Raw genomic sequence first — 19,472 nt, forward strand, 5'->3', positions numbered from 1 at the left:
GAAGCAACAGCAGCAAAAGATAGCATCTATATAGTATACAAAACGGGTGAGAAAACTGATCTGCTGGTTTTGAAAATTGCAGCAAATCAGGCTGATTCAAGCCAGTTGATATCTAAGCCCCCGTACACACGGTCGGACATTCCGACCACAAAATCCGTCTGATTTTTTCAAACGGATTTTGTCCGAAACTGGTGTTGCATACACATGGTAGGACAAAGTTGTCAGAAAATCCAATCGTGATGACGTTCGTGCGTTACGACGGAACTACGTTGAGGCTAGTAGCCAATAGCTTTGGTCTCGTAATTTGATCTGAGCATTCGTGGCACTGTGTCCGATTGGAATTCTCTACAAACGAACGGACAAAGTCCGATTGGATCATGTTGTCGGAAGATTTTATATCCAGCGCTCAAACTTTGTTGGTCGGACATTCTGACGGAAAAAGTCCAATGGAGCCCACACACGGTGGGGATTATCCGACGACACGGTCCGATCGGACATTTTCCATCTGAATGTCTGACCGTGTGTACGGGGGCTAAGTCATTTTGTTCCACCATTATGTTTTATTCATATATTTTTATAATGGCTCAGGACACGCATGCAAGCAAAGCGTTTGGTCTACTGTAAACTTGATGGAATGATGCCTGCAGCATCTTACAGGCTGCGACAATGTAGCAGTCATGAAACAGTATATCCCTGTCCTTGGAAGATGTCCATGTCATGCCTGTAGGGTGATATATATGAACTGAAGAGGGGAATTGTTACACATTCATTTAAACACAGTTATATCTTCCAAGGTACCTCCTGGAGCTTGTAAATTGCACAATTAACTAGTACTCTAAATGTTATGTCCTGCAGCACTCAGTTGACTATCTAAGCAGGGGGGAAGTCCAAGACTCAATCACATCCCTTATCCCTTAACAGACATGGTCTGGCTAAATTTCATCCACATGCATGATCCCCCCGTGATCTCCCTGGACATGGCAGGGAGCCTCATATCTCCTCTTCTGGAAGTTCACTCCAGTGATTCCTTACAATAGCCATCACACCTGAGGGTCATACTGTCCTCTCTCATTGCAGCCATTTTTGTATGGCTGCTTCAAACCTTCCTTTTAGCCAAACTTCCAAGCGTCAACAGTAATGACATGTACACACGGTCGGACATTCCGACAACAAAATCCCTCCGATTTTTTCCGACAGATTTTGGCCGAAAATAGTCTTGCATACACACGGTCGCACAAAGTTGGTGGAAAGTCCGACCATTCGGAATGAGGTGACGTTCGTAATGTACAACGGAACTATGTAGAGGCCAGTAGCCGATAGCTTTCATCTCCAAATTTTTTCTGAGTATGCGTGCCATTTTGTGTGTTGGAATTCTCTACACACGATTGGAAAAAGTCTGATCGAATTTTGTTGTCCGAAAATTTTAGATCCTGCTCTCAAACGTTTTCCGTCGTAAATTCCAACAGAAAAAGTCCGAGCCCACACACGATCGGATTTTCCGACAACATAATCCGATTGGACTTTTTCCATCGGAATTTACGACCGTGTGTATGGGGGCATATAGATTTTTTTGTTAGGGCTCATTTACATTTGTGGTCGGAGGGTGGGGTAAAAACTAGTGGCTAAGTCCTGGGGTTACCACCCCTTTAAAGTGGTTGTAAACCTTTACATTTACCCAGTGAAGTGACTGGTCTCAGGTGATATACAGAGATGAAACAAATCTTCCTACATAAGTTGTATCTATCTATCTGCACCCCCCTCTTCTGCACAGAGAAAAGTCTGTTCATTTTGAACGCAGCTCCAGGTAGCCAGGACCAGCGAAGAAAGCGTCGCTGGCCCCGTCATCTGGTATGGAGTTAAAGGGGAAGCCCTACGCCAAAAAAACAGCACGGGGGTCCCCCCCAGGTCCATATCAGACCCTTTTCCGAGCACGCAACCCAGCCGGTCAGGAAAGGGGGTGGGGACGAGTGAGCGCCCCCCACCCTCCTGAGCCATACCAGGCCGCATGCCCTCAACATGGGGGGCTGCTTTGGGGAAGGGGGGCCGCGCGCCCCCCCCCACCCCAAAGCACCTTGTCCCCATGTTGATGAGGACAAGGGCCTCTTCCCGACAACCCTGGCCGTTGGTTATCAGGGTCTGTTGGGGGGGGGCTTATTGGAATCTGTGAGCCCCCTTTAATAAGGGGGCCCCCAGATCCCGGCCCCCTTATGAATGAGTATGGGGGACAATGTACCCCTATCCATTCACCTGTGAAAAAAATGTAAAAAAAAAAACACAATACACAAGGGTTAAAATAGTTTATTGCACAGCTCCGGGGGTCTTCTTCCGTCTTCGGGGGTCTTCTCGCCGGACTCCTCCACTATCTTCTGCCGTTTTTTCTTCCCCTTTAACTACATACCAGGTGACGGGGCCAGCGACGCTTCCTTTGCTGGTCCCAGCTACCTGGAGCCACGCTCAAAATGAACGGACTTTCCTCCATGTGTGTGGGCAAGTCCATTCAATTCAAAAGTACGGCGGATAATCAGTCACGTGTGTGAGCAGGTCCACTCGTTTGGAAAGTCCGCCAGACTAAGTCCGCCGGATAGTGTGATCGTATGTACGTGTAGTTACACTCTGCAGAGCACAGTGAGGAGAGATCTGACAGCGGATTGGCCCCCCTCCACACAACACACAAGAACAGAGCAGAGGCTGTCAATCAGCTGGAGATCCTTCCCCTGTCACTATATTTCTCTTGGTATCAGATAAACTTGTCAGAAGTAGCAGAACAAAAGTGGCACTTAGTGCTCTTAACTGAGATAAGTAAACATTACAGAGGGATATGGTTTGTTCATATTTCAGGTCTGAGGTTTACTATCACTTTAAAGGTGATTTTAAAGTGATAATAAACCACGGCATTGGGGGGAAAAAAGATCCTCTACAATGCAATTACATAATGTGCTAGTATGGATTGCCTACTAGCACATTATGAAATATTTACCTTAGAACTAAGCCTTCCATCGGTGCGCTGTCACGGCTGACAGGGCTTCCATCTTCACCCGGTCTTCCTTCTGGGTTCACGGGCTCCAGTGGCTTAAATGGCTGAGCCGTGATGACATCACAGTCGCAGAACATCGCTTTGAAGAAGTACCAATCATGAACTGTGTCCATTCATCACAGAAGCACAATAATCTGTGTTTGCTATGCTTCAGTTTGTGAATAAACAGGAAGCCTCAGAGCACTTCCCATTCATTCACTGTCAGTGCAGCTGAGGCTGCAGAGAAAAGGACTGATGAATCTATGTTTTAGTCCCTTTCTTTGTCTCAGATGTGAGACATCAGGAGTCTGTTTAGACCCCTGATATTTCACCAAAGGCCCTTTAAAGGGCAGTTTAAAAAAAATTACAAAAAAAATGAAGGACTCTCTTTGCGCTCTTCAGAGACAGCTTTTGACAGGCAGTGAGGACGCATCTTGCATCCTCGCTGCCTTCTTTAAGCGCATAGTAGCGCACCGCAACCTCATGTGTTGTGGGGCACTTTAGGAGCATCGCTATTCAACTGAATGGGTCTTGATCGATGAGGGTATAATTTCTGCCTGGGCTGTGAAGCATAGCATCATGGCCATAGCATTTTAGCAAAAATATAATTTGATATTTTATAGTGGCAGTGATTTCTAACAGCAGCCCTGATTCTAACAGCTAGCACCCTCAGCTGTCAGAATAGTGAACAGGACCTGCATATGGTTGGATGCAGGTGCTGTTCATATGAGGATTTTGCTTTGGGCTCCTTCAACAAAAGTCAACAGAAGCTCAGCAGGAAGTGGCAAAAATTTGAAGAAGGGCCTACAGCCATAGCATACCTCGTCAATCTTACTGTAAACAGACAGAATGGAGAACTTCTTCTTATCTCTGCATGCATCTATGTAGTAGTCAACCCACAATCTGATGAAGGCAACTAACATTTAGCTGTGCAATGCACAAGGAAGTAACATCCTGGTAAATGTATTTAAAGCATGTGTACACTTAAAGCAATAGTAAACCACATAAAAAAAAAAAAATCTACCTGAAAATAAATCTCATAATGTGCTAGAATGCATCAGAGCCATGATGACCTCACTCCCGCAAACGAGCACAGGGCTCGGCCGTTCCTTCATAGCACTTGCGTCAGTGATGTCACTGGCTGCATGTAATGTAAATATCTCCTAAATGGTACACATCTAGGAGATATTTACACTACCTATAGGTAAGTCTTATTATAGGCTTACCTATAAGTAAATGTCAGCAGAGGAAGTTTACTTCCTCTTTAAACACTTGATATTCCTGATACGTGGCTGCTGCACCATGTACTTGTATGAGAAAGTCTCCTGTTCTCTTTGTATTGCTTCCTTTGTGTGAAATCCCTGGTGTTTCTGCCAGTACTTTTGCTATCTTATTAAATCCTGACCAGACTAAGCAAGAGAGCACTCCGTGGTCAGTTCTCTAGCTATGCTGGGAACTCAGTGTGCTCTCCTCCAATGATCGACTTGTCCTGATATGCCCCCCGCTGCACAGCCATTCACTGGCAAGCTCCCCCAGCTCATATACGGCTGAGAACAGGGGGAATGTGATCACTTACAAAAACTGAGAAAATAACGTTTTTTTTATATCTATACAAAAATGTTTTGCCTTTCATTTCTATTTTATGGATTGTTTTACAAAGTGATTGTTTGCAATCACTTTAACTTGTTATTAAGCCCAAGTACTATTAAATATAAAATGTAGAAGCATCATTCTGTTTAGATCAATTGCTGTTCTACTTTATCCTCAATGCCCTTGTTTATGAAAAATAAGCTTATCCTTACAACAGTTATGCTGTTGGTGGTTCCATTGCTTTGAGAAGTCTCTCTAGAGCCATCCTTACATACATACCTATGTAGGCATAGGACACACCCCTGTCACGCCCCCCCCCTTAAAGGAGAATGATACAAAATAATGATTAGTTAAAGCGGAACTTCAGTATTTTTTTCATGTTTACATCTATTTAATCTTCTGCCCTTGTTGTTTTAACAAATCAAATTATAATTGCGCTACCAAATAAAAAAGAAAAAAAGACACTAGCAGCCAGCATCAACAATGATACAATTGCGTAAAAAATGTGAAAACAAAAAATGCAGCGCTAAAATAGTCAATCGCCAAACAGTGAAGATAGGTGAAAAACAACAAATCAGTGGCTTAGTTGGCACTGAGCCAAAAAAAATTGATAATATGAACAGTGTTAGTAAACCCATAAACAGTTTCCTTTTACATAAAAAAAACTGATTATAAGTGAAAACAAAAAAAACAAAAAACACACCCAAAAAAAGAAAAAAACACCATAGTGGTGAGTCATTCAGGCATCAAATAATGGTTTTCTGCAGTCCTCCCATAGGGATGGCGTGGATTCCAGCTGTACCAAACGATCCTCTGTGATCTCTCCAATCAGGATGTCGAATATGGAATGCCAGGAAATTGGACTCCCCAAAAGTACGACATAAATTCACACCCAAATAGGTGCATAAAAATAAAAGAGGGGAAAAAACACAGAAGACCACCTCATAGAGCAGATTAATCCAATAAAAAAATGGTAATTTATTAAGATAAAAAATCAATAAAAATTGGATACATGCATGTACAAGCCATCAGTGAAGAACGGTACACAGCAACAAAAACTATCAATAAAAAAAGCGTGGAAAATCTCGCCTGCAGGCTATGTACCCGACATATTTCGCAATAACTTGCTTCAACTGTTTTAACTTTGAAGAGTAAATTTTTTTTTTCTGCCAGTAAATACTTTATACAGCCCACTTCCTGTTTCTTGTCTGGAAAAATGCCTAGGCATATGACATCATTCACAGCTCTCTCTCTCTCACTCTCCTGAGAGTTTGCCAGGAAGGGAGGGGGTGAGTCATAAGAGGACCAATGAAAGCTGCAGAGCTGGAGGTGTGCCTCTGTGTGTCTGTGTAAATCCAGGAAGTGAACAGGCAGCAGCTTCAGCTGCCCACAGTTAAAATGATTGCAGCCAGACTTAGTGGAGGGAGATTTCTGCAGTGTATTTGGCAAGTACAGAATCCCAGTATATATAAAATATGCAACGTGGTTGGAGGGAAGCTTCAGAATGGCAAAGAATGTTTTTATTACAAATTATGTGAGCAGACTGCAGTTCCTCTTTAAACCCACAAGTGCTTTTTTTGGCTTTTAAAATTTTTAGATTGTAAGCTCTTATGAGCAGGGCCCTCTGATTCCTCTTGTAACAAATTGTGATGTAACTGTAATGTCTGCCTTTATTTTGTTGCACAAACTGTGCAAACTGTTGGCGCTATATAAAACCTGTATAATAATAATAATAATAATAATAATAATAATAATAATTTACCAATGCAACAGTGCAGCAATTTAGAAATTGGATGAAAGTTTTAGCACTGGGAAACACTTTTTGAAAGATAAGTGCAATTTATATACAACTATATAGATCAGACTGATGTAGCACCCTCTTAGGTATAGGTAGGTGCTAGAGAGTGTATATAGTTTTTGGCTTTTCTGCTTAACAGAGTAGCACACAGGCAAATTTAGGTGCTGTCTGCTTACCAGAGAGCAGTGATTGATTAGTGAGGTCTGCTCAGTGTGCTCTGGGTGCGGCTCATGCTGTCTTGATGTTTGCCACTGATCCAATAGCAAAAGTATACCTCCCAATCTTTTGAGATGGGAATGAGGGACACCTATCAGCAAAAGTATGCAGGTATAGGACACACACCCTGCCAAGCCCCCTTAAAGAAGAATTGTACAAAAAAACAAGATTGATTATACCCACAAGTGCTTTTTTTTACCACTACTGATCCTTTATATTGGCTTTTGGAATTTACAAATGCAGCAATTTAGAAATCAGATGAAAGTTTTAGCGCTGGAAAACACTTTTTGATAGATAAAAAGTCCATTTTATATACATCTATATAAATCAGACCAAAATGAGGGACAAATTAGGAGCAATGAGGGACAGAGGGACATTGCTCGAAATCAAAGACAGTCCCTCGAAATCAGGGACAGTTGGAAGCTATGGCAAAAGTCATATTGGACAGTGGGAGGAAACCTAGCAGGTGAGAGCATGGATGTAGATACAGCCCTGGCCAATTAGAAGGGGATGTCCCCCAGGGAATTCTGGATGACTGTATTTATTTCTGAGAAGCACATGGGCTCTGGGTTAGAGTCCAGCCTACCTCTAAGGAGAGAGGTTCAGGTGGGGAGGAGGCTGCTGCCTCTCCCCAGCGTAGACTGCCAAGCCTCAGGTAACTGACCCGAGGGCCTGAAGCCTTGAAGCTACAACCCAGGTTTCATGTGCAAGCTGAGCGAGGGAGGATGTCCACGGATCTGGTCTAGTATCACTGGTATAGAGTGTCGCTTGGAAGTTGGAAGGAGGCTACCAGCTGTCCCTGGACATTTTGTGAGTACAGACCCCTGAAGGGATCCCTGACACTGAATGTGTGTTGCTGAAATCCTCCTCTTGGTCCTAGAAGTCAGCACACTGGGTGTGTGAGCTAAAGGGGACACGGGCTAGTGTCTTGAAGATACAAAGTCCACTTCTGCTACATAAGAACTTATGGTTCAGCAGATAATTTGTTTCACAATTCTACAAAGAGAGTTGGCCTCGCTTGTGCATAGTTAATTTGGAGGATCCTACTAATTCCTTTCTCCTATCCAAGTTCTCCAAATAATACATAAAATCCCCCAGACTGGTCATTGGAGACAACGAGCGGAAGAGTGAGTGCACCTGGCTGTGTGAAAATACTGTGTCTTTACTCAGCAACCCCCACGGGGCAGTGCTACACCTATATGAGTGACAAATGAGAAGGAAAGAGGGACAGAGGGAGCTTGTTCCAAATCAGGGACAGTCCCTCAAAATCAGGGACAGTTGGGAGCTATGTTACATGCATGCTCTCAGGACTAGAGCTGTGCTTGAAAGCCAACATAAACAGCCTGCTCTGTAAACCGCAGTACTGCTCCGCTCACCAGTTTACAGATTGACAACTGGTTTTGCTCCTATATGTGTGATATGCACAGTGCCCACTCCCCAATCGGAAGTTCAGGAAAGCTGAGCAGAGAGCCATACTGCATGGGGTCATCTTTTGATAAGGTAAAACAGATTGGAAGCACAATAACAGAATTTCTTTTTTTAAAGTGCAACTATTAAAAGTCTAGGAGGAAACAGGGAATAATAACTTATGGTTTAATACTATTTTAAAATGTATCTAAAAAAAAAAGAAAATGATTGCAGCCATGACAACTAATGTCTGGTAAGCTGAAATATACAACATATTCATTTTGACGTTTAGATTTTCACTGGAGGTAACAACAGATAATTGGTATGCAGGTGTTTGGTTTAGAAAAAAAATCAGGGTACATGCATGACCAAAAAAAAAAAAAACGCAATTCAAAAGCCCCGTACACACGAGAGGACTTATGTCCGACAGACATCCGAAGGAGTTCTGCCGGAGTTCTGCCGGAGTTCCGACAGAGTTCTGACGGACTTTTCGACTGAGCGGACTTGGCCACACACAATCACACCAAACTCCGACGGATTCGAACGTGATGATGTACAACTGGACTCGAATAAGGAAGTTCATAGCCAGTAGCCAATAGCTGCCCTAGCGTCGGTTTTAGTCCGTCGGAATAGCATACACACGAGCGAATTTTTCGGAGGAACTGGGTCCGGCGGAGTTCCGTCGGAAAAATTTGAAGCATGTTCCATTTTCTAAAGTCCGTCAGACTTTTGCGAATCAAAAGTCCGTTGCAGCCCACACACGATCGAATAGTCTGACGGAATCATTCCGTCGGACTTTGGATGTTGAAAAGTCCGCTCGTGTGTACGCGGCAAAAGAGATTTTTGTTTACGAACCTGAACGCAGGCATATTGTTTTCCATGAGGGCATGCACGCAGGTGTGTTAAACATGCTCTGCTTTCAGATTCATTGCTAAGAATTTTTAAAAATTTGCCTCTGAGGACACATTTACATGGATGCAAAAAGTGCATTCTGGGATTCAAAACAAAGTAGGAGATATATAACTTGAATCTCATGCATCTAAACGCAAACATTTTACTAATCATTTATGCAGGAACTTATGTGCCAGAAAACTACAGCCACGTGCATGTAGCCTAAGCCCAGGTTCACACCTGTGCAAACACAGACATTGCATGAGATTCGCATTCGCTCTGCTGTGCCGATCGCATGCAATGTCTGTGCAATGTGAGTTCAGCCATACAGTTGCTGAACTCGCATTGGTTTCGCAGGAAAATAGTGCAGGGACTTTTTTTTCTTCGCACTAGAATTGGATCACATGGGTGTTCTTACACATGCGATCTGATTTCTGTGTGAGTTCACAGTTCGCACTGTGATCTGTGAACCGATCTGGGGGTGTCATTAACATTGTATTGACAACCGCAGCGGTTCGCAGTGGGCAGCGTGAACTGCCTGCGGGAGAAATGCGATGCGGGAACTGGTGCTGGAATCACGCTGGTTCCTACATCGCATATATGTGAACCTAGGCTAAAAGTGTTTGCATTATTTCATTGCAAATGTAGCAACTTGGAATTTCAGATAGATATACAGTACCTGGGACTTCATATTGGATTGCCTAATCCAAATATTTTTCATGTATCATTAATTAACTTAAAGTATAATTAAAGGCAAACTTTTTTTTAGTTTTAGATGTGGAGAGGAATTAGAATGCTTGCCATTTTTTGTTGCTGCCTGTGCCTCCTGGGACAGGAAGGGAGGGAAAATCTCCCCAATGGCACACAGTGAGAAAAAAAAAGGTGAAAAAAAAATCGGACAGAGGTTATAACCCCCTTTGCTCTATCCAAAATTAAAAATTCTTCAGTTTAAAACAATGCAAATAATAGATTATTTCTTGAGGTTTTTTATGAGTGCTTGCACTTTACACATAACTGCCTTTTTAAAAAAGTATTTCAATATATATTTTATTTAAAATGCTGCAACAGAACACAGTGATCAACATGCAGCACTGTGGTCCTGGATTCAGGTACCACTAGGACTGTGTGTAAGTTCTCTGTGCCATAGCCATATGCAAAGGTTTCTTCCCACAACACAAAAACATACAGCTGATTTATTGTCCAGCATAGTTCCCGTGCAACATGTTTTAAATGCGATGAATGCTTAAGTGAGTTTACTAAGGACAGGGGCGTTGCTAGGTGGCAAAAGGACCAGGGGCTTCAGCCCGAAATCCAAGGCCGGAAACAAGGGGGGGGGGGGGTGTTGTACGCGATGCAGGTTATTTTGCTTGGGCCGTGAGACTGGCGGTAGTGACCTACATACACTGATCTACCTACACTAACCTACCTGACCTACCTACCCTAACCTACCTGACCTACCTACATTGATGATAGTGACCTACCTACACTCACCTGCCTGACCTACATACACTGGACATTTACATACACTGGACATTTACATACACTGACCTACATACACTAACGATATTGACCTACCTACACTGACTTGCCTGACCTACCTTCACTGACATTTACATACACTGACCTACCTACACTGACTTGCCTGAACTACCTACACTGACTGACCTACACATACACTGACATTAACATAGACTGACCTACCTACAATGGCCTACCTACACTGACATTTTACCTACACATACACTGACCTACCTACACTGACATTAACATACACTGACCTACCTACACTGACATTAACATACACTGAATGAAAAGAATGAAAATAAATAGATTGCAAAAAAAAAAATTTTTCCACTGCAAGTCTCTTTGAGCCTCAAACATATGGCTTCTAAAATGGATTTCAATAAAAAAAAAAATATGCTTTTAACATAGCTCATTAAATGTATAGACTGCGGACAGTTTTTCCATATGGAAAATATGAGTCATTTTATAGAGAGAACAAGACTCTTCTACCTCATTCAGCAAACAGGGAGCAACTTAGGCTTCATGTACATGGGGCGCATTTACAAACTCTCCTAAATGATTTAACTTGACAGATAGTAACCAACGTTTAAAGCGTCCGTTTTGCCACGTTTACATGCTGTGTTTATCAGCGTTTTGCCGCATTTATCAGCATTTTGCCGCGTTTTGCAGCGTTTGCATTTAGAGGCGTTTAAAAAATATATATTTAAAATGTATTTTTTCAAAATACCGTATATACTCGAGTATAGGCCGACCCGAATATAAGCCGAGGCCCCCAATTTACCCCCAAAAAAACTGGCAAACTTATTGACTCGTGTATAAGCCGAGGGTGAGACATGCCTGTCCATCCCTGTGTGTGTGTCCGTCCATCCCTGTGTGTCCGTCCATCCCTGTGTGTCCGTCCATCCATCCCTGTGTGTGTGTGTGTCCATCCATCCATCCATCCCTGTGTGTGTGTGTGTCTCCATCCATCCATCCATCCATCCCTGTGTGTGTGTGTCTCCATCCATCCATCCCTGTGTGTGTGTGTCTCCATCCATCCATCCATCCCTGTGTGTGTGTGTATCCATCCATCCATCCCTGTGTGTGTGTGTATCCATCCATCCGTGTGTGTGTGTGTGTGTGTGTGTGTGTGTGTGTGTGTGTCCAGCCTACCTGTGTCCCGAGCCTTTGTCCCGAGCCTCCGTCCCGTGCCTTGCCTCCTTGCCTCCGTCCCGTGCCGTGCCTTGCCGCCGTGCCTTGCCTCCGTCCCGTCCCGTCCCGTCCCGTCCCGTGCCGTGCCGTGCCTTGCCTTGCCTCCGTCCCGTGCCCTCTTCGTCGGCGCCTCGGCGGCCATTGTAAAATTCAAAAGCTGCGCCGCCGCCTTCGCCTGTGATAGGCGGAACACTGAATTTCCCAGCAGCCTGTGTTCCGCCTATCACGGACATCGTATCATCCTCGTCCGTAGTACGAGGATGATACGATGTCCGTGATAGGCGGAACACAGGCTGCTGGGAAATTCAGTGTTCCGCCTATCACAGGCGAAGGCGGAGCCGGAGGCGCGGCTTTTGAATTATAGAATGGCCGCTGTCTGTCTGCTCGACACGCTGATCGAGCGGGCAGACAGCGATGACTCGAGTATAAGCCGAGGGGGGCACTTTCAGCCTCAAAAAAGAGGCTGAAAATCTCGGCTTATACTCGAGTATATACGGTAGGCAAAAATGAAAAATGCCTGTAAATGAAATGCGGCTAAATGCGAGTTACCGCGTTCGGCGATTGAAATGCCTGTAAACTCAGCTTCTGAACCCATTTTTTGCATTCCAAAAAATTCCTCTAAACTCAAGTGCCTAAAAACGACTGTAAACGACCCTGTGTACATTTACTGATAAGATAACATGGAGGAGACAAGCAATTCAAAGCAGCACTTTGGCCATGAGTGCTGCTCTCCTAAATACAGAAGCACCTATCCAGACATTCAGTTCCGCATTAAACCTATATTGAAAAAAAACTATCAATGTTTGCTCAGTAAAGGGTGCAACATTATGCAATGTAACTTTCATTTTTTTCTTTAGAATTCTTCCTGCTGGCTTTCGGGGACAATTACTTTCACAAAGGAAAAAATCACCTAGTGCATTGTAAAGCTAACTATAGACATATAGATCTCTTCCATTCGGGCTGTTGGCAGAATAAGAGAAAAATCAACAGATTCATCCATCCACATTAAAAAGTGTTTTGCAGCACCAGAAATGTATGAATCAAATAAATGTGAATCAATTCTTAACCCACAGTGTATGTACAGTAAAAAATGCACTCAGTAAAAAAGTTACCATGTGTACCAGGCTTTACACTGGATGCACATGTCTGCTATAAGATCACTTTGCTATTAGAGTTGGGCAAACAGTTCGAGCTGAGCAAAATTTCGGGCCCATTCACCCATTTGGCAAACACCCAAATTTTGGGCCCATTCACCCATTCGGCAAACACCCAAATTTGAGTGCTCTGAGGAATGTTCGCTTGCCAAGCACCCTACAATGCAACGCACGCTGCACAGTGCATTCTGTGAGGAGAAGGGGGTAGGGAATTCAGAATCAGAATATAGTCAGGCTTATGTGGACCAAATGCCACAGGGTTAAGGTTGGCTGGAGAGCAGTCACTCTTTAAAAGATGGTTCCACTCCTTGTCCATGATGGTCAGGCCGGCAGCCTTGGTTTCCATATGGATGCTGAACGCTCAAGGGGGGCGTTTGGAGGTTCTGGTTGTACAAAGACAGACTGCACCGAGCCTGAAGACCTCCAGACGGTCCACTATATCTGGTAAGAGTATCCATCTCTTATTGAGTTTTCTTCACAACTGCACAGTTATCTGCACAACGTTTGCTTTACTTGTGTCTAATTGAGGATTTGCTCTCAAGCATGGAATGGACATTCTTGCATTTCCTTTTAAAAGCCCTCTTCAGTGAATTTCGGACTTTTTATGTATTTATTCACTATTATTTCATAAGACATCAGTGTTCACTACGCATTAGTTTTTTTTTCACTTATAGCGCTACACTGTATATATTTTTATTTTTACCTCTATAGCTGTATGGTGTGAAGGCACCACAATTTTTTACAGAAAGGCCAATTTCATCAAGAGTACTTCTAGCTGTTTCTTGCTCTCTCCGGAGGTGTTTCATTGGTCTATAGATCTGCAGTGGCTTCAGCAGCAGAATGAGTTTGCCATTAAACCCAAAACCATTCCTTAATGGCCTTACTGGTAAGTTAGTAATGGTGAAACTGAAGTGGGGTATAGAATACAAGGGATACCTGGTCTCTGTGAATGCGTACCAGAACATGCAGCTCGCCAATACAGAAGAGTTTATTAATGGTACATTGTCTGAACATCTTGGAGAAGTTCTAATAAGGTGTAATAATGTATTGTTTATATGAGGAGGAGAAGAAGAGGCAGAAAATGGAGAGATGAGAAAATAAAGCAATTTCCAAATTATTTTTTTAAATGTAAACTGTCATCATTTCTTTTTAAGTAAGTAAGCGAGAAAAAAAATAATAATAATTCAACAAGCAGAAAAGGAAAATAAATAAATCATACAACATAAAACATGAGATGTGGTCATCTTTGCAGTCTGAATAGAAACCAGGGATTCCATTTCAGATCATATGTATGAATCGTATCTTGCAAGGTATGGAAAATCTTTTCTGTTAGCATCATGTGATCTGTGCGTGAGAGGACCTGGGCTAATGGGACCATCAGAGTCTTCCAGTGTAGTGCTATCGTCCAGAGCATAGACATACAGATTGAGTGAATCAGCCTCACCAACGGCTTAGGTGTGTCAGGGGGGGTTTGGAAAATTAGGCAGTGTTGGTACGTTAAGGATAACGACCGACCAGCTAACTTGTCCATCAATTTCAGAACCTCTTGCTAAATTGGTTGAATTATCTCAAATTCCCCAAAAATATGAGTAAGGGTGCCAAGACGATTGCATCCCCTAAAACAGTTAGGGGAGGTGAGGGGATATATCCTATGTAGACGTGCTGGGGTATAGTACCATCGGGTCATTAATTTAATGGCAGTTTCTCTAATCGTTAAAGATCTAGTGCATTTACACATATTATTCCAGCCTTCCCCCCAATCTATCGCATCCATTCCCAGTTCCAATTCTCGTTCCCATTGGGATCTATATTTCAATGATTGAGACTCATTCACCCCTTCAAGGGACTTGTAAACTAGAGAAACAAGCCCCTTTTGACGTGGGGAGTTGAAACATAAATCTTCGAAGAGGGTAATTTGGTCTTGGGTCTGGACTCGATAGTGGGATAGGAAGAAATGCCGAATCTGCAAGTATCTATAATATTCAACCTCAGGGAGTCGGTAATGGGTTTGTAATTCCGAAAATGGGATGAATCTGGAGCCCATTACAAAGTCCCTTAACTGGGTAAGCTTGTACTCCACCCATATTTGGAATGCCTCAGGATGAGTAAACGCTGGGGGAAACCTAGGGTCGCCCAAATAAGAGGCGCCCAAAGGAATCTCGGAGATAAGGTTGTATTTACTTTTGTATCGGTGCCATAATTGCAGACCATCTGCTACTATGGTGTTCAGTGTGCGCAGTGAAGTGGTTAGTTGGTGAGTGGACCACATAAGTCCAGGGAGATAAAATGGGATGATAGATTCTCTTTCAAATTGAACCCATGGTACCCTTGAGTTGTGAATTGACCACTGGGCTTGCTGCGTAAATCTGCAAGTCAAATAATAGAGCCAGATTTGGGGGACATCCAGGCCCCCTTTTTTCATAGATCGGTACAGGACGTCTTTAGTAAATCAGTTTTTTTTTTTCGCCCCAAATAAATTTATTGAGATAGGATTGGAGGTTGTGTAGATATGATCTAGAAAGCTTGACAGGAAGGGAGCGAAACATATATAACAGCCTGGGCAGAATAACCATCTTAAGGGCAGTGATCCTACCAATAAAAGGAATATGTAGAGGGAGCTAATGCTTAAGCGTTTTTTTCAATTTAGAGATCAGTGGGGGATAGTTAACATCAAAGAGTTTGCAAAAGTCTCTGGGCAGGCCTACACCCAGATAGGACAGGTATGAATTAGCCCATGTGAAGGAGTAATTGTGTTTAATGTGGTCTAGTTCAGTAGGAGAGTAACCTACTGGGAGGGCAATAGACTTTGAGACATTAATAGAGAGACCAGAAACCTTTGCAAAGCTTGATAACGTCCCAAAGATGTTGGGGAGCGAAATATGGGGATTTGTCAAAAACATCAATACATCGTCTGCATACATGCAGAATTTGTACATCGAGTTACCTTTGGTGTAACCAGAAATGTCGGGGTTTCTCAATAGAGCTATAGCTAGGGGCTCAAGGGCCAGGGCAAAAATTAAGGGGGAGAGGGGACACCCCTGTCTGGTGCCTCTACCTATTGGGAAATACTCAGAGTTACACCCGGGGAGCTTAATATGAGTCTTAGGGTTACAGTAAAGGGCTTGGAATCCTACTAGAAACTCCCCTTGAAAGACCATCTGCGGTAGGAGATCATTAACATAGTCCCATGAGACGCTATCAAATGCCTTCTGTATGTCAAGGCTGAGCAAAAGGAGTTTGCAGGTGAAAAAGTTAGCATCCTGGATAATATTGGTTGATAAACGTATATTATCAGTTATTAGACGGTGTGGAATGAAACCTGATTGGAAGGGGGATATAAGGGAGGGGATGATCTTGGCCAACCTGTCTGCTAATATCCTACTAAAAATTTTTAAATCATTATTGATAACTGAAATGGGCCTATAGTTTTGGGGCAGAGTGTGATTCTTGTTTGGTTTTGGGATTAGGGACATGTTGGCCAATAACATTTCATCTGGGAAGTTACCTCCTTGTAGAACCAAATTAAAAAGGTGAACCATTCTAGGGGCTAAAATTGTGGAGAATTTTTTGTAATATAAGGACGAGAAACCGTCAGGGCCTAGGGCAGAACTTGCCTTCAAGGATTTAATTACATGTAAAATTTCCAGGATTGTAATGGGGGCATTAAGTTCACCAATCTGTGAAGTGTTCAGGGTTAGGATGGGGATATCGTGGAGCCACGTTAATTCCTCTGGGGATGGGGAAGTGTGTGGGGGCGCTAATAGGGTGGCATAGAATTGTTAAAAAATTTTAAGCACCTCTTTGGGGTGTGAGGTCACTAATCCATCTTTAGAAGAAACTCTATATAAATGGGGAGGGCGGATCGAGTTTGAAAGTCTTCTAGCGAAGAGTGTCGAGGCCGAGTTGTTATATAACAAGTAGCGAGCTTTAGTCTTTACTGTTTCACTTTAACCACTACAATACAGGGCGCTTTCACCCCCTTCCTTCCCAGCCCAATTTTCAGCTTTCATCGCTCTCGCACTTTCAATGACAATTGTGCGGTCATGCTACACTGTATCCAAATAAAATTTTTGTCATTTTGTTCACACAAATAGAGCTTTATTTTGGTGGTATTTATTTACAACTCCGTTTTTTATTTTTTGCGATATAAGCGCAAAAAAAGCGGAAATTTGGAAAAAAAAACAATATTTTCTTCTTTCTATTTTAAAAGAAATCCAATGAAATCCAATTTTTTCGTAAATTTAAGCCAAAATGTATTCTGCTACATGTTTTTGGTAAAAAAAATTCCGTTAAGTGTATAATAATTGGTTTGTGTGATCACGGACATATATACGCGAATGATCATGTACATATGTGTGCAGGTGATCACGTACATATGTGTGCAGATAATTATTGGGACATGTGATTTTAGTGGGACATATGTGGGGGACATGTGATTTTATTATTTGGGGACATGTGTGTTTTGGGGACATGTGTGGGGACATGTGTGTATTACACTAGACTAGTGATCAGTGAGTAAAAAGCTGTAAAAACAGCTCATACTCACTGATCACCAGCCGGCTGCAGCGATCTGCTCTCCTCTCCTCAGCGACGACTTCCGTGTGAGGAGAGGAGAGCCGATTGCCTAGCAACCGGATGTTTGTTTAGATCACATGACGGCTGTGATTAGACACGTCCATCATGTGATCAGGAGGTCCAATAACAGAGCCCTCCTGCCGATCCGAGATGGGCCGTGTTCGGGTGACACGAGCACATCGGGATCACGCCGCTGCGCGGACATGCGCGTGCGCGTTCCCTCTCCTTCTGATGGACGTTCCTGAACGTCCAGTCAGAAGGAGGTGGCTCCCACCCGGCCGTATATGTACATTGGCCGGATGGGAAGTGGTTAAGCATCATTAAAATGACTGCTCCTTTAACCACTTAAGCCCCGGACCATTTTGCTGGCTTAAGACCAGAGTGCTTTTTGCGATTCGGCACTGCAACACTTTAACTGACAATTACGCGGTCGTGCAACGTGGCTCCCAAACAAAATTGACGTCCTTTTTTTCCCACAAATAGAGCTTTCTTTTGGTGGTATTTAATCACTCTTTTTACGCTATAAACCAAAAAAGAGCATTAATTTTTAAAAAAACACATTTTTTTAAACTTTTTGCTATAATAAATATCCCCAAAAAAATATATAAAAAAAATGTTTTTCCTCAGTTTAGGCCAATATGTATTCTTCTACATATTAAAAAAAAATCGCAATGAGCGTTTATTGATTGGTTGGCGCAAAAGTTATAGCGTTTACAAAATAGGGGATTGTTTTATGGCATTTAGTTTTAATGCACTGATTCCTGTGTAAATGACACTGACAGTGAAGGGGTTAACCAGCAGGTGGCAGTGTAGGGGTTAAGTGTGTCCTATGGGCGTGTTTCTAACTGGGGGGGCGTGGCTGTGATTTACAGTTCACTGATCTCTGCTCCAATCACAAGGAGCAGAGATCAGTGTCACTTATTGCTAGGCAGAAACAGCATCTCCTCGTTCTTCCTCCCCGTGAGACGATCGCGAGTATCCCCGCTACATTTTCTATCAGTTCCCCACTTTATATCAATCAGTATTTTGAGACATGCTTAACATGTAATCCTGCATGGACACAGCCAGATAAGATAACATTCTGATTCCAGCTAGTGCTGATCATACAAATTGTATATTACTCAAATTTGTGCTAGTAATACAAATTATGAAAATGTTTTCAAAAATAATAATTTCGGAAAGTAGCACATGATAGCAGACATTCAGAGGTGTCTTCAACTTTGGAAGCTCTTACGCTTTACCCCGATGCACTTTCTATTGCATTTTCAATGACCATTGCAATGTGCTTTGTATTGAATGCCTATAGACATTATATTATGCATGGATGTGCATTGATGCGTGTCACAATGATTTTGCGCATTGTGATTCGTTGCGGGCATCTTGATGCTTATTTGAACATATGTATTTACTTCAATGGAAAACGCGTCAAACAAAAATACAAAGGTGTGAATTCTAGGCGTGCTAAGAATAAGGCTGCTTTCACACTGGGGCGGGTGTTGACGCTAAAACGCTGCTAGTTTTAACAGTGCTTTATTGTAGTTTTAGCGGCGCTATTCGGCCGCTAGCTGGGCACTTTTAACCCCCACTATCGGCCAAATAAAGGGTTAAATGCATCCGTGTAGCGCCGCTGCCGAAGCGCTTTGTAGGCGCTTCGGCAGCGGTGTCCATCCATTTCAATGGGCAGGAGCGGTGGAGGAGCAGTGTATACATCACTCCTCCACTGCCCCAAAGGTGCTGCTTAGAGGACTTTTTTTCAATGTCCTTGCCAGCACAGCGCCTCAGTGTGAAAGCACTCACGCTCTCATACTGGGACTGCAGGGGAGGCGTATTTCAGGCACTTTACAGACGCTATTTTTAGCCCAAAAGCTCCTGAAAAACACCTCAGTATGAAAGGGGTCTTAGGGTTGCATCAATACCACTTTTTTAAGACAAGTGCCGATACTTTTTTCAAGTACTCGCTGATACCAATTACAGTTTTTTTTTATTTCTTTCTTAGTTTCTGGTGGCACTGATAGGTGGCACTTATTGGGCACTGATGGGTGGCACTTATGGGCACTGGTGAGAAGAAAGGAAGGATTTTGCAATGCTATATGCTGCAACGCCCATCTTGGTA

General features: G+C 43.0%; 1 pseudogene; it reads left to right on the forward strand.

The window, feature by feature from the left end:
- Positions 1-13,624: 13,624 nt before the first annotated feature.
- On the forward strand, positions 13,625-13,843 carry LOC143961125 (small nuclear ribonucleoprotein F pseudogene; annotated as a pseudogene).
- Positions 13,844-19,472: the final 5,629 nt, after the last annotated feature.

This window comes from Lithobates pipiens, unplaced genomic scaffold (genome assembly GCF_037356315.1).
Source record: "Lithobates pipiens isolate NorthernLeopardFrog02 unplaced genomic scaffold, aLitPip1_a1.2 Scaffold_11, whole genome shotgun sequence".
Taxonomy (NCBI): Eukaryota; Metazoa; Chordata; class Amphibia; order Anura; family Ranidae; genus Lithobates; species Lithobates pipiens.